Source organism: Bactrocera neohumeralis, chromosome 3 (genome assembly GCF_024586455.1).
Source record: "Bactrocera neohumeralis isolate Rockhampton chromosome 3, APGP_CSIRO_Bneo_wtdbg2-racon-allhic-juicebox.fasta_v2, whole genome shotgun sequence".
NCBI lineage: Eukaryota > Metazoa > Arthropoda > Insecta > Diptera > Tephritidae > Bactrocera > Bactrocera neohumeralis.
In genome coordinates this window covers 76593923-76605921 of record NC_065920.1, presented here as the reverse complement: position 1 = coordinate 76605921, position 11999 = coordinate 76593923, and the positions used below count along the sequence as shown (strand labels likewise).

The 11999-nt window shown below is 33.6% G+C and overlaps 1 long non-coding RNA gene across 1 annotated transcript; it reads left to right on the top strand.

The window, feature by feature from the left end:
* Window positions 1-127: 127 nt before the first annotated feature.
* On the top strand, window positions 128-11654 carry LOC126752162 (uncharacterized). Its single transcript, XR_007665967.1, has 3 exons — window positions 128-485; window positions 7749-8750; window positions 8833-11654. It is a non-coding gene; the product is annotated as an uncharacterized LOC126752162 (long non-coding RNA).
* The last annotated feature ends 345 nt before the right edge of the window (window positions 11655-11999 follow it).

Here is an 11999-nt window from a genome sequence, read left to right as displayed (position 1 = left end):
TTTTCCGATTTGAACGCGACGGCCGCAAGTGTCCAACTGATTTCAAAATCTCCGCTGTAACGAACTTAAATGAAAACGATCGCCGCTGTGCTGCTGCGTGTGTATGTGTTGCTGTGCAGTGAGCTGTGTGTGCGTCTGGCTGAATGCTGATCGCTGAGCTGAGAACTCGACGAAGCCGAAAGTAATTCTACTCATAGACAGCCAAAAACAAAAACACAACAATACAACAACAAGTAAAACAATACAATAATACAACAGCAAAAGCAACAATAACAAACACAACAACTTGCTACAAAAACAAAAGAAAAGACAATAAAATAAAACATAAATGCGCTGAGACAGTTTTTGGCCGGCAGCCGCATCGATGACGTAGCCGTCGTCGTGCGATACACGAGACAAGTCGTCAGACGAGGCGTATGCGGTTTTGTTGATGAGGTTATTAAGTCATCAGTGACAGCAGTTTTGGTGGCGACGTTGCGTGCTCTGTGAGTATGTGTATGTATATTTATGTGCTTTTCGATTTTTGTGCGTTTCAAATTTGGATTTCCGAGAATTCAATGTATGTAAATATTATTTTTTGAAGTGATCTATTTAATCAATTGAACGGCTATCAGCTAATTATTAAATCATTCATGCTTATCACCGTGGCTTATCACTCGGCAAAATTGTTTACTGCTTGCTTATACGTAGGAATTTACAACTTTTTTATATAAAGTAAATCGAAGAAGCGCCAAAATAGAATTTCCCAAGGGAATTTTGAATTTTTTGTTGTTTACGCCGCATTTATTTTTGAATTCTTTGTTGTAAATATTTTTAAATATTATTTTTAGGGTTAAAAAAAAAAACAAATAATAAGCAAATTTTTTTGAAATTATATAATAATTTTGATAGATATTTAATAAATTTACAAAAATATTTTTTTTAATATTTTTTTTTTTTATTTTTCTTTCTAATTTTTGTTTTAATAAATATTTACTAAAATAAAGTCTCTAAACTCATTTTTTTATAAAAAAAAAATAAAAAATCATACACCTGTGTTCCAAAATCTACACTTAAGTGACTTAAATCTCATTTACTCCTATAAATTTCCACAAAAAAAAACAAAAACATATAATAAAAAATTAATAATTTTAGCAAAATCAATAAATATTAACAGACATAAAAATGTGAGCATATTCGCCGCTTCCGTTCGTATGCTAAATTGTGATTCATATTTGTTGAGTTTTGAATGAATTTGAAATGTTTACTTAAAACCGGCTTTTAATTTTTTATTTTAATAACTAGCTGTTGATATTTATTATGTTGTTTATATTTATTTTCATTGTTTTATTTTTGTTTTTCATTTCCAGTGAATTCACGCATGCGTTGCGGTTTCGCTACTTAACGACCTTTTAAGGTTAAATGGTTTAAGCGGCATTTCTAGAACGGATTTGCTAATGCAAAAAGTAAAAAAGATGACATGGATTTCCACTTTTTTGGAATTTCCGACCACAAAATGTTCACTAACTTCATCTCTTATCATATAATAGTAATTAATATCTGTGGTTCTTGCACATGTTTGAAGCACAAACAGGATATAAGAATGTTTCGGCATAATTTAGCGGTTAAACTATAGCAGACTGTAATTGGTCAAAAAAATCATGTATAAGTTTAGTTATTGTTAAAATTCCCAGAGATAACGAAATTTTTTTATTTTCTTTATTTATTTTTTATGAGTTAATTTTTAATGAACGCTTCAAAAGTTATGTTTCTTTTTTTTTTGAATTTTAAGTTCAAACACATTCCCTTACTCAAAACTTCGATGAGTCTCACAGTCTTGTTTGTAATGTCAGTGGACTTTATTATAATTCTCAAGGAAGTTCTAACTCTAATGATTGTTATTTTATAAACTAACGTTAGTTTGACCGACATGTTCTGGTAAAATTAAAATTCCTAAAAAAATATGATAAAAAAATATTTCGACCTAATTCAGCGATTAAACTAAAGTGGACATAATTTGTCGAAATAGTGGTGCGTATTGTGAAAATTTCTTGCTATAAGGGTGGTTTGAATTAAGTTTTTCTAAGAACTCACTCATGACTTCGAGGAGTCTCTCAATCTTAATTGTAACGCCAGTGAACTTCGTTGTAATTTTCTAAAGATATCTAACCTTAAGAAGCACTATTTTGTAAACTAACCGAAGTTAGGCTCACATGTCTTGAAAAAATTAGCATTTCTTAGAAAACAGGGTATAAAAATATGTTGACGTAGTTTAACGGTTAAACTATAGCCAACATATTACGGTCAAAATATGTACGAATGTTGTTAAAATGTGTAAAAATCATCTCATCCTCTCACTAAACCCAAATGTTTTGGAGGAATCAGCATTTCTTTAAAAAATAGCCAATATACGGAATCGATGTAGTCGATTCTTACCATATTGTCTATCCTAATTTAATAGGATTGAACGCATTTAAAATATTTTTCTTAACTTTTCCCTCTGCTCCTTAAAGTTTGTTGACACCATACCGTCTTATGAATCTCGTGAAAATCAATGGTTTCTTCTCTGCCTTTAATTTGTTTTCGACGTTATAAATCCTTAAATATTAGGAAATATTAATTACAATATTTCTCAGCGTGCCCTCAGATCTATTTCTTCATATAATTTTACTGTATAAATGAGAAAACTAAATTTTGCAGATTATTCCCTTTTCAAGCGTGCTCTGTGTGAGTTTAACTAAATCTAAAAAAGTATAGAAAAAGTTGCTCTATTATTCTTTATAGATGAAGCTTTGTAGAAACATATGCTAAGCCTTATAACCTACAGGAATATTGAAAACACAGCAGCAGTCTTATTTTTTTCTCCAGAAAAGTTCTTAGTGAATATTTCCTTGCCCTCAATATTTTTGTATTAAAAACGGGTTAAAGAAAATTAAGCAATTTATGACATAGAAAGTTCCATTAATATTCCCGATTCTTCCCACAACTACACTTCAATGTTTGTGATTATTGTATTTTCTGCAGTCTACATAGAGTAATGGTTGCAATATTAAGTGGGTGTCTAATTAAAGTACCCAATTTGTAACTGACCAACAACAAAACTCATTCTGTTCTGTTTCAATAAAAATAAATAAATTTTAACATATTTTTTGGCCAAAATTATATTTACATTAATTGAAATTTTATTTCTATTTTTATTTTGCACTCGATGCAGATTTGCTCACGTCCACATAATCAGTAGAATGTTCTTTCTCGCTCATTGCTATGTTTGTCCACACAAATTAAATTCCCAAATGCTTATTTAGCCAAAAAATCTTATTTTTTTTATAATTGCTGATTGAAATACATGTCACGTATGCCGAATAATAATATTTCGGACGGTATAATCGCTTTTACCAAAGACGTATAATATATTTTTTGGGGTTTCTCCATCTAATAGAATTTTTAGATGCATTTCAAAAGTTCACGAGTGTGTGGGGAAATTCAGAAGTTTCAAACTTGTTCACTTTTAATTACCAAGCGTCATTGTAACTTTGGATTTAAACACATTTCCTTAAGAAGATATTAAAAAAAATAATTTTTTTCATATTTCGATCGTTTATACCTTTAAAAATAATATACTAAAATTTCAATTCGTTCAATCAGTTAGTATTTAAACGCATTTTCTTAAAAAAACATTTTTCGAATTTTCTGCAGGGATAAGCCAATGACTAATGTTCTGATCTTCATAAAATTTTTGTCTGTCTATTTTGTATATATATTTTCATACAATGACAGAATCGGCGGGTCAAACATGTTAGAGTAAAATCACCTTTTTTAAATGCCGCCATTTTGTCAATTTTTGATTTTTTTAGGGTTCATCCACAGAGAAAGCCTACACCGCAGCGGTCAAGGACCGTTCGTAGATCTCTTTTAACTCAAAAAATACTTAATTATTGATTTTTATTAATTTCACTGTATATTCTTGAAACATGTGTAAATACATTGTGACAAAAAAGTACCCAGAAATCGTAAATAAAAGGCAAACAATTTAATTATTCATGAATATTTATTCTGTCGCCTTCAAAGTAATCCCCATCAGATGTAATACACTTATGCCAACGATTTTTCCAGTCCTCGGAACACTTTTCATGAGCACTTTGTGGGATGGTCTTAAAATTCTTCAGCGAGTTGTGATTCCATTCCGATGATTGTTGACTTGTTTGCATGTCTCACCGGACGTTATAATGCTCTCCATGAATGTGGGATCGGAATTAACAAGATCATGGGATTCGAGCAAGCACGCGTTTCACACCCAAAATATCAACCAAAATCATTCGAACGGACTCGCGAGAGATGTCGAGCTCTCTTGCCATCTCTCTAACACCTGCCTGGTAATTTTCAAGTTACCATATCCTTCACTTTTTAATATTTCCTTTAGTTGAAGAGGTCGCAGGTCTTCCAGAATTCACAGGTTTTTAAGAAACACACAACTTTTGTTAAGCCGTCACACTAGGTGTACCCCTTAACATTGCAATATCCCGGAAATTATCAATTGAAACATTCAATACACAATTTTTTTTAACTAATCGGCGATTATTAATCTGTATACCTTTTCAGTAGTACCGAAATAGTACGAAGAAGACAAAAATTATAAATTTAGGCAATAAGTAGTGAGCTTGTCAGCCACGGCGTAGCCATGAGGTGAGAGTATTCGTTGCATATTGTCGAGGTTATAATTCAATTATGCATGCAACACTGCCAGCACTTAACTGATCCGTGTTATTTCGGTCTGTTTTTAGAATACCACCAGTCGGAGCTAAAGAGTTTGTAACCAGCAAATTATCACTTGGAAGCATATGACACCGAAACTTCGGTCTTATGAGATCAAATCGTTTATATCCTTTATGCATTTCGAGCACTTTGGCTGTACTGAAGAGGTTTCCTTTACTTGTTAGAACAAGGAATAGCAATTCAATAGCAAAGACCGTAGAGTTTTCTAAACATATAAGAACACAGTAGTGCATTCACTCTGCCAATGTGTGGCGTCAAAACTAAAATTGCGCAATCATAAACTGAATTTTATTCAAAAATTGCTTTTGCATTTGAATTATTATTTTTTTATCAAACGACGCCAGCAATAAAAAATGTTTTTACAACATTTTGCGAAACTGATGACAAATAAATGCGCAAACATTTGAATATGGATATATATCTTGAGCTGTAATGTGTATATAATATGCTATTCATATGACTTGTTTATTCGATGAACGCATTAGACGCTAAAACACACACACAAACACACAGCTGCATCACACCGGCAGCGGAATTACGGACACACCCACACAAGATGTGGCGACTTGCTTAATTTCGAAGGCAGTTCCGTTTGGTAATGATCTCTACTTCATGAAAATATATCAAAGCGCAGGCAAACACAGTCCACATGCATACAAACTTTCATATGTGCAATTATTGGCATTACAATTCTTGGCGTAGGTGGCACACAAATATGACCGCTGGTATATATATTTATATATATATGTATGCATGTGTGTACGTTGTCATATGTCTGTATGAGTATTCTACTTGACGGATGATTCAGCGCGACAAATTGTTGTAATCCCTTGCGCCACATCTTTCAATAAGAGTGAAATGGACTACTCACTACACTTAGATGATAGCTTCATAGCTTTTCGAGAACTTCTACAATAATTTTCATATATAATATTTATTTCTGTTATGTTGCTTGCATACAAATTTTGAAGAATTTCCAAATGAACACACAAGCATTTAACGTTAGAAAAATTTTATATTTTTTGATATTAGAATCGTCAACAAATGCGACTTCCTCACAGAAGAACACAGGTCCGGGTGTAAATCCAAGAATTATGTGCAAATGCGGCTAATTTTCTTCTCTTTTTTGCTATTTTGAATTTATTATTTGCGATTCGCGTTCATCTTGTTAGCGAGTCTGTTTGATGTTTGGAAAAATACATATATAAAAACAATATATAAAAGTCGGCTCTCGTGGAAGAAAAAAGACAAAAAAATATACGAAATGAAAAGGAAACCCCCACACCTGGCTTTTTGGCCACACAGCAGAACAAACATTTATCTACATACATACAAGTACATATAAGCATATGTATAACCAATTCGGCATACGCATAAGTACAGTTTCGGCAAAAATAATAGACACAAGCTGGTTGCTTGGTTAATTTTTTTTACACGTATGTATGTAAAAGGGAAAGAACAGGCTTTTCCTTAATTTTATATTAACAAAATACATGTAATTTTTTGCGCTTGGAAAAAATAATATAAGCAAAATGTTTCCGACTAGTTTAGTTAAAAACCACCTATTCTCTTCTTTAGTATTCCCCACAAGTGCTCTATGCGATTTTGATCAGGGGACTGTGCAAGCCACTCCATCACATTAATTTTCTGGTCCTGGAACAAGTTTTGGGTTCAGTACCCTACACAAATTCCAATTCTTCATTTCTTTCTAGGCATATGATACCATATCCTTTCTCCAGTTTAATAACGTCGTCTGGACCACACATTTTTTCTGCCATCCTGAATATAAAACCAATTCTAAAGGCGGAAAAGCATCCCCATAGTATTATAATAAGTCTTACCTCCTCAATGTTTAACAGTTTTTATGGGAATTTGAGTATCGAAGGCAGTATTTTATGAGCGTTCTACATACTATATATTTTTTCATCAGATCCGAACAAATTAATTTTAGTTTCATCAGACTACGTTAATACAATTTTAATGGGCTATGTTTCTTTACGAGAGTCTTTTTACGATAGATATATATTTTTTCCTTTAAAAGTGGTATTTTCCTATCCTTCAAATCCTATTCGATTTGTATTTTTCTTATTAATACGACTAAACCCTGAAGATTGCAAGGTATTTTTGAGGTTCTTTGAGGAAACAAATAAAATGCCATCGAACTTTTGGTATTTGGATCACTTTCCGTCCAGTCTCCTTATAGTGAACTGCAGAAAATATTTTTTATTTTGTTTTTGAGTTTTTCTATGATACTACGCTCCACAGTTGTGCAAGGAATCTGCAGCCCGCTCTGAATATAAAGGCCGAAACGAATAACGAATTTTCACAAAACTTGATAATTTTTCTTACTTTAATGGTATAAGCTAAACTTACTTGAAAGTATTTAATCTAAACTTCTCTTTACGAAACGGAACGCAAAATATTCCCAGAATTGTGGTTTTTGTTTCTATTATTTTTTCCAACATCGTACGTCGTTCTTTTCTTCAGCCACACACCGTTCTCTATAATTGGTCACCCTTTGTTAAGTTCTGTCTTCACATCATTAATTAGCAGAAATTATGCTTAATAACTTAATTTAGCGTGACAAATGTGACAGGCATAGAAGTAAAACAATTCTAATAAGAAGTAATATTTTTGGCACAAAAACTAAAAACTATAAAAAATACACGTGAATAAGTAAGCTCATTACTCATAAAAATCGGATGGTGCCAGCTATTAAAGACTAAATTTTCAGAAATTTATCGATGCATATACATACACAATAATATACATATGAAGAAAAATGTTACATACATACATACATACACATATATCTATATACGGCTTTTATTTGTGTCTATCAAATCATCTTAAATTTTCCGTATTCCACGGCATGTGCATTCTAACATAAATATATATTATTGTTGTTGTTGTCAACATCAATGAAAATATATAGCTTTGATGAAGGCAGCGACTGTCACAAATGTTGATTTTATATTCTTTTTTATCTATCAAAGATTCGCAGCTTTTAACCCTGCGGGAATAACGCCCGGTCATATCGACCCGAAAGGTAAATAGCAAACGGCTTTATATAATAAACAATCAGACAACGAAGCTTTACCATACTACTCAAGGCAGCCAAGGGGTATGGAAAAATGAAGATGAAATCATCTCAACAAGTGAAGAGAAGGTCTTCCCTCCCAAGATAACCCGTTATGAAAAGGGCACTCTTTACAAAGAAGTTTAAAGTTAACCTCGCCATTAAAGATGACTACAAAGATTCCACTCGTGATCTACTGAGGGGCTGAACATCAGTTTGCCAGCATGTACAAATCCTCTGGGTGCTTGAGCATAAAAGTGTACTAGGCAACTATGTAAGATGGTGGAACCATAACCTGGTGGGGTCACACACCATAAAGGAACTGCCTCGCAATGAGATATGGCAAACCTCTTCAGAGACGAATTCCGTCTATTAGTCGCATTCTACACTCACCACCACAGGCTCAAGAAGCCACTGTCTAATATGGGCATAAGCTCTTTTGCAAACTGCCGGTTTAGCAATAGATCTTAATGGGTTACATGGGTTTACGGGTTTCAAAAAATCGATTTTTTATTGCCGTTTTTAAATGCCTTTTTCTCGAAACTGTAGTTTTGAAGCAGGTTGACAAGATTTCTCGAGAACTACTTAACCGATCTTCATGAAATTTTATAAAGGTTTTTGAGATACAATTCTTAAAGACTTGGACGAAGGATTTTTTTTTGATTAGAAATATTTGAAAATAATTTTTGAAAAGAGACTGTTTTTTACCCGCAGAAACCCTAGTAATCCCTTAAGTTGCAGTGCAAATTTCAATTAAATTCTTCTTTATTCACAATATCAAACCTAGATCCCAAATAGAGATGTTTACAGCTATTAAAATCAGTTTTCATCTAAGGAGGATCAGACAAATTCTTTTTTGAATGAAACAAAGTCAATGCTCAAATTTCAGCTTTATGGAAACTGTTAATGCGTGCTTTAGGTAAATAAAATAAAGCTCTTGTTTGAATCGTATTGAAGCTCAGTCCATTGATTCGTATTTCTATTTTTAACTTTTTTATCAGCACGCCGAGTACGCATTGCTCCATTAGTGAGAAAAAAGACAAAGTTGATTTGAGGTCGTTAAACAAATTGATAATTGGAAGATTAAAATCATAAATGGAATTATTTACAAACCGATAATTCGGCTAAACTGAAAACAACCAGTACATTCTGCGTCGAAAGTATGTGTACATGAGAATTGAAAGCCGCCTCAACCCAATGACAATAGCATCAACTTACACTATGGGTACTTGAAAGTTTTGGAAAGAAAAATTGCTTCGAATAAATAATTTAGAAAATGGCTGCAGAAGAAATTCGGAAAGACTGGTTAGACAATAATTAAATTACGATTCGATTAACTTCTGTTATATCAGAAATTCCCAAAAACGTGGAGCATATAAAGAATTCAAATTATGGAGAAAGTGCACTCAGACTTTCTGGCTATGGCGTCTTAACAAAACCAGTATATCTTTATATCACATTCTCCGCAATATTTCCATAAAAATTCCTCAAACTTCAAATGATCTTAGAGTTAAAATCTTAAGGTCAAAGTTCTGCGGCATTTTTGACAACATTTCGGTCATACGACAAAAGCATTCGCCCTAAAAGTAAAATTTTAGTAAAATTCAAATCTCGCTTCTAAAAAACCTGAAAGAACATTTTCTAAAAAATTCAAACAAAGAAGTCCTTCTTCAACAAAATCGACAGTACGCCGACCTGATTTCGGACGCAGTGCGGACACGATCCGGGAGCCATTCTCAGAGGAGCTTTAACACCTTACCGACTTCATCTGAGTGAATGGCCCACTTAGAGTCAAAGCACCACCAAATGCTGACGAAGACCTGGAGTTACCACAAGAATCTAAAGTGACCCTTGCGCAACTTCGTTTTGGTTTCGGTAGCAGGTTAAACTCCTACTTATCCAGAATCGACCATATACTTATATGTATGTACGTCCAGCATACAAAGGATCCCTCTGAACAACCTTCTCTCTATGGTCAGAACCCGTCGAAACAGCTTTTTCGTGAACCTACCGCTATCGAATCGTAAATCGTCAGATACGTTTTTGTAGAATATTCCATTTCCTATAAAATCTATGTAACCCGATATTTTACCAGTTCTTGAAAACTTCTGTTGCAATTAAAAGCTCACACTTGGAGTTATTTTCTTAGAAGTGACTAAGAACCTATTTTTCAGAGACCAAGCAAGTGAAAACAATCGTTTTTTTATCCACTCTACACATGAACTGAATCCATTATACTTTTTTTTTTACTTTTTGTTAAGGCACAACAATGCCGGTCCACCCACTAGCCTGTGCCGGCTGATTCCATGTGACAATTTGACAGCTTTAGTGTCAGTCATTATCAATATTCTAATGACATGACAGCCCGGCAATTCTTCACAGGCATATAAGAGTGCAGGTATGTATGTATGTACATATGTGCATGTGGACGGCTTTGTGTGTGTGCGTGTGGATGCACCACCCTCACTGTTATATTCACACAGTTTCCACTTTGTTGTACATTTTTGCCTAATAAATCACTGGTGCACGAATATCGGTGAGCACTGGCAGTGTCAACTCTTATAACAACAATAACAAAAAATAAACTAAACATTACAACAAACACATGGAGGCTTGAAGACAGCACTTGATTCTAAATATAGCTGCGGATCTAAGCGGATCTCCACGAAGCAAAAAGCGATTGCGAATATAAATTAAATCACAAGGTGAACGCGAGAAAAAATTATATAATTAAAAGTCAGAAACAACAAATTATGACGTATGTATGTTGTTTATGAGGTGACACACCGCCAGCAATGGGTAAAAAATAACGTTCATAGAAGACTCAAAGAACGCAACGTCACTTATGCCAACATACATACATACATACAAAGCCTGTGGAATTCCAGCAAATTAAACCGAATTTCTGAATAGTAACTGCATTTTGTTTATTTGCTTTGGCTTCAAGCTGGTTGTTGTTCATTCATACTGTTAACTCTAATGAGTCACTAACCAGTCAACAAGTCACAAACTACTCCATCCATTGAGAATAATCGTTGATACTTAACAAACGACTGTTACTTTTTGAAATGTAAATTAGTCTATTATAAATCATCCGCAGCAAAAAGCTGCAAAAACGTAAATTAAACGATTAATAAAAGTGGTTTTTAACAGCAAAAGATGCTGCGGGATCGGCTAGCGCTTTTGAACGAGGCGTTATAAGCTGGCGCTTACACCTGGCTTCACATGACTCGAAGGTCAAAGGCAGTATAGAGCATTTTTAGATTGTTTATCTTATAAGTTTCACTATCATAGACTTTAATGTTAAGTTCGAAACTGCACAACTTCGTTCAGTTAATAAGAATTGGAACAATAAAGTAACCCATAAACTAAAATTAATAGTAAATTGACATCCACAGTTCTTCGTAGGCTTAAACATGGAGTTCTTAGACCACACTTTCAACACTATAAGGAACAAATATCACTAATTGAAACAAAAACATGCATTTAAGTCATTCGCAGCAACAGTCAGGCCAGACTGACCGGCTATTTCAATCCTTGATCGTGTTTTTCTAGTAACATCGTTTGCAAAGTCGGTGGTCACGATTTATCAAAAACTAGTGAAGCGATCTTATTGAAAATTTTCACAGTTCTTCCAAATAGAATGACTTCGTGATTGATCTCCGGGTTTTATGTTTCGATTTCAAAAAAATTTTTAAGGCAACTTGTGGTGAAAAATAAACCTAAAATCATACTGTTTTGTATCCAACTTTGCCAAAATTTATTATTTTTTTTTCAAATCCAACGATTAATCACAAACTTTACTCATCTACTAACCGCTGAATTTTTGGTTTTTTTGATTTTAGATGAATGCTTCGTCTGTTCGCTGACCACCGCGAGGAGACACTTTTGGGGCGGTGCCTCCGGAAACCAGCTGGCCATGGCTGAATTTTTATGAAAAATTCACAAAATATTATTCATTTGTTGCTCTTTGATATGCTCAAAAGTTTTAATATGAAAAAATAATTGGTGAAAATAAGCAATTGTATTGCCAATTTAATATATGTACATACATATCTCCCTGGAAGAACATTTTCCTTTTTCGATGAAATTTTGATTTGATTTCGAACGTGCTCGGACACGAATTGAGAGCCATTCTCAGTGGAGCTTTAACACCTTCACCTAGAGT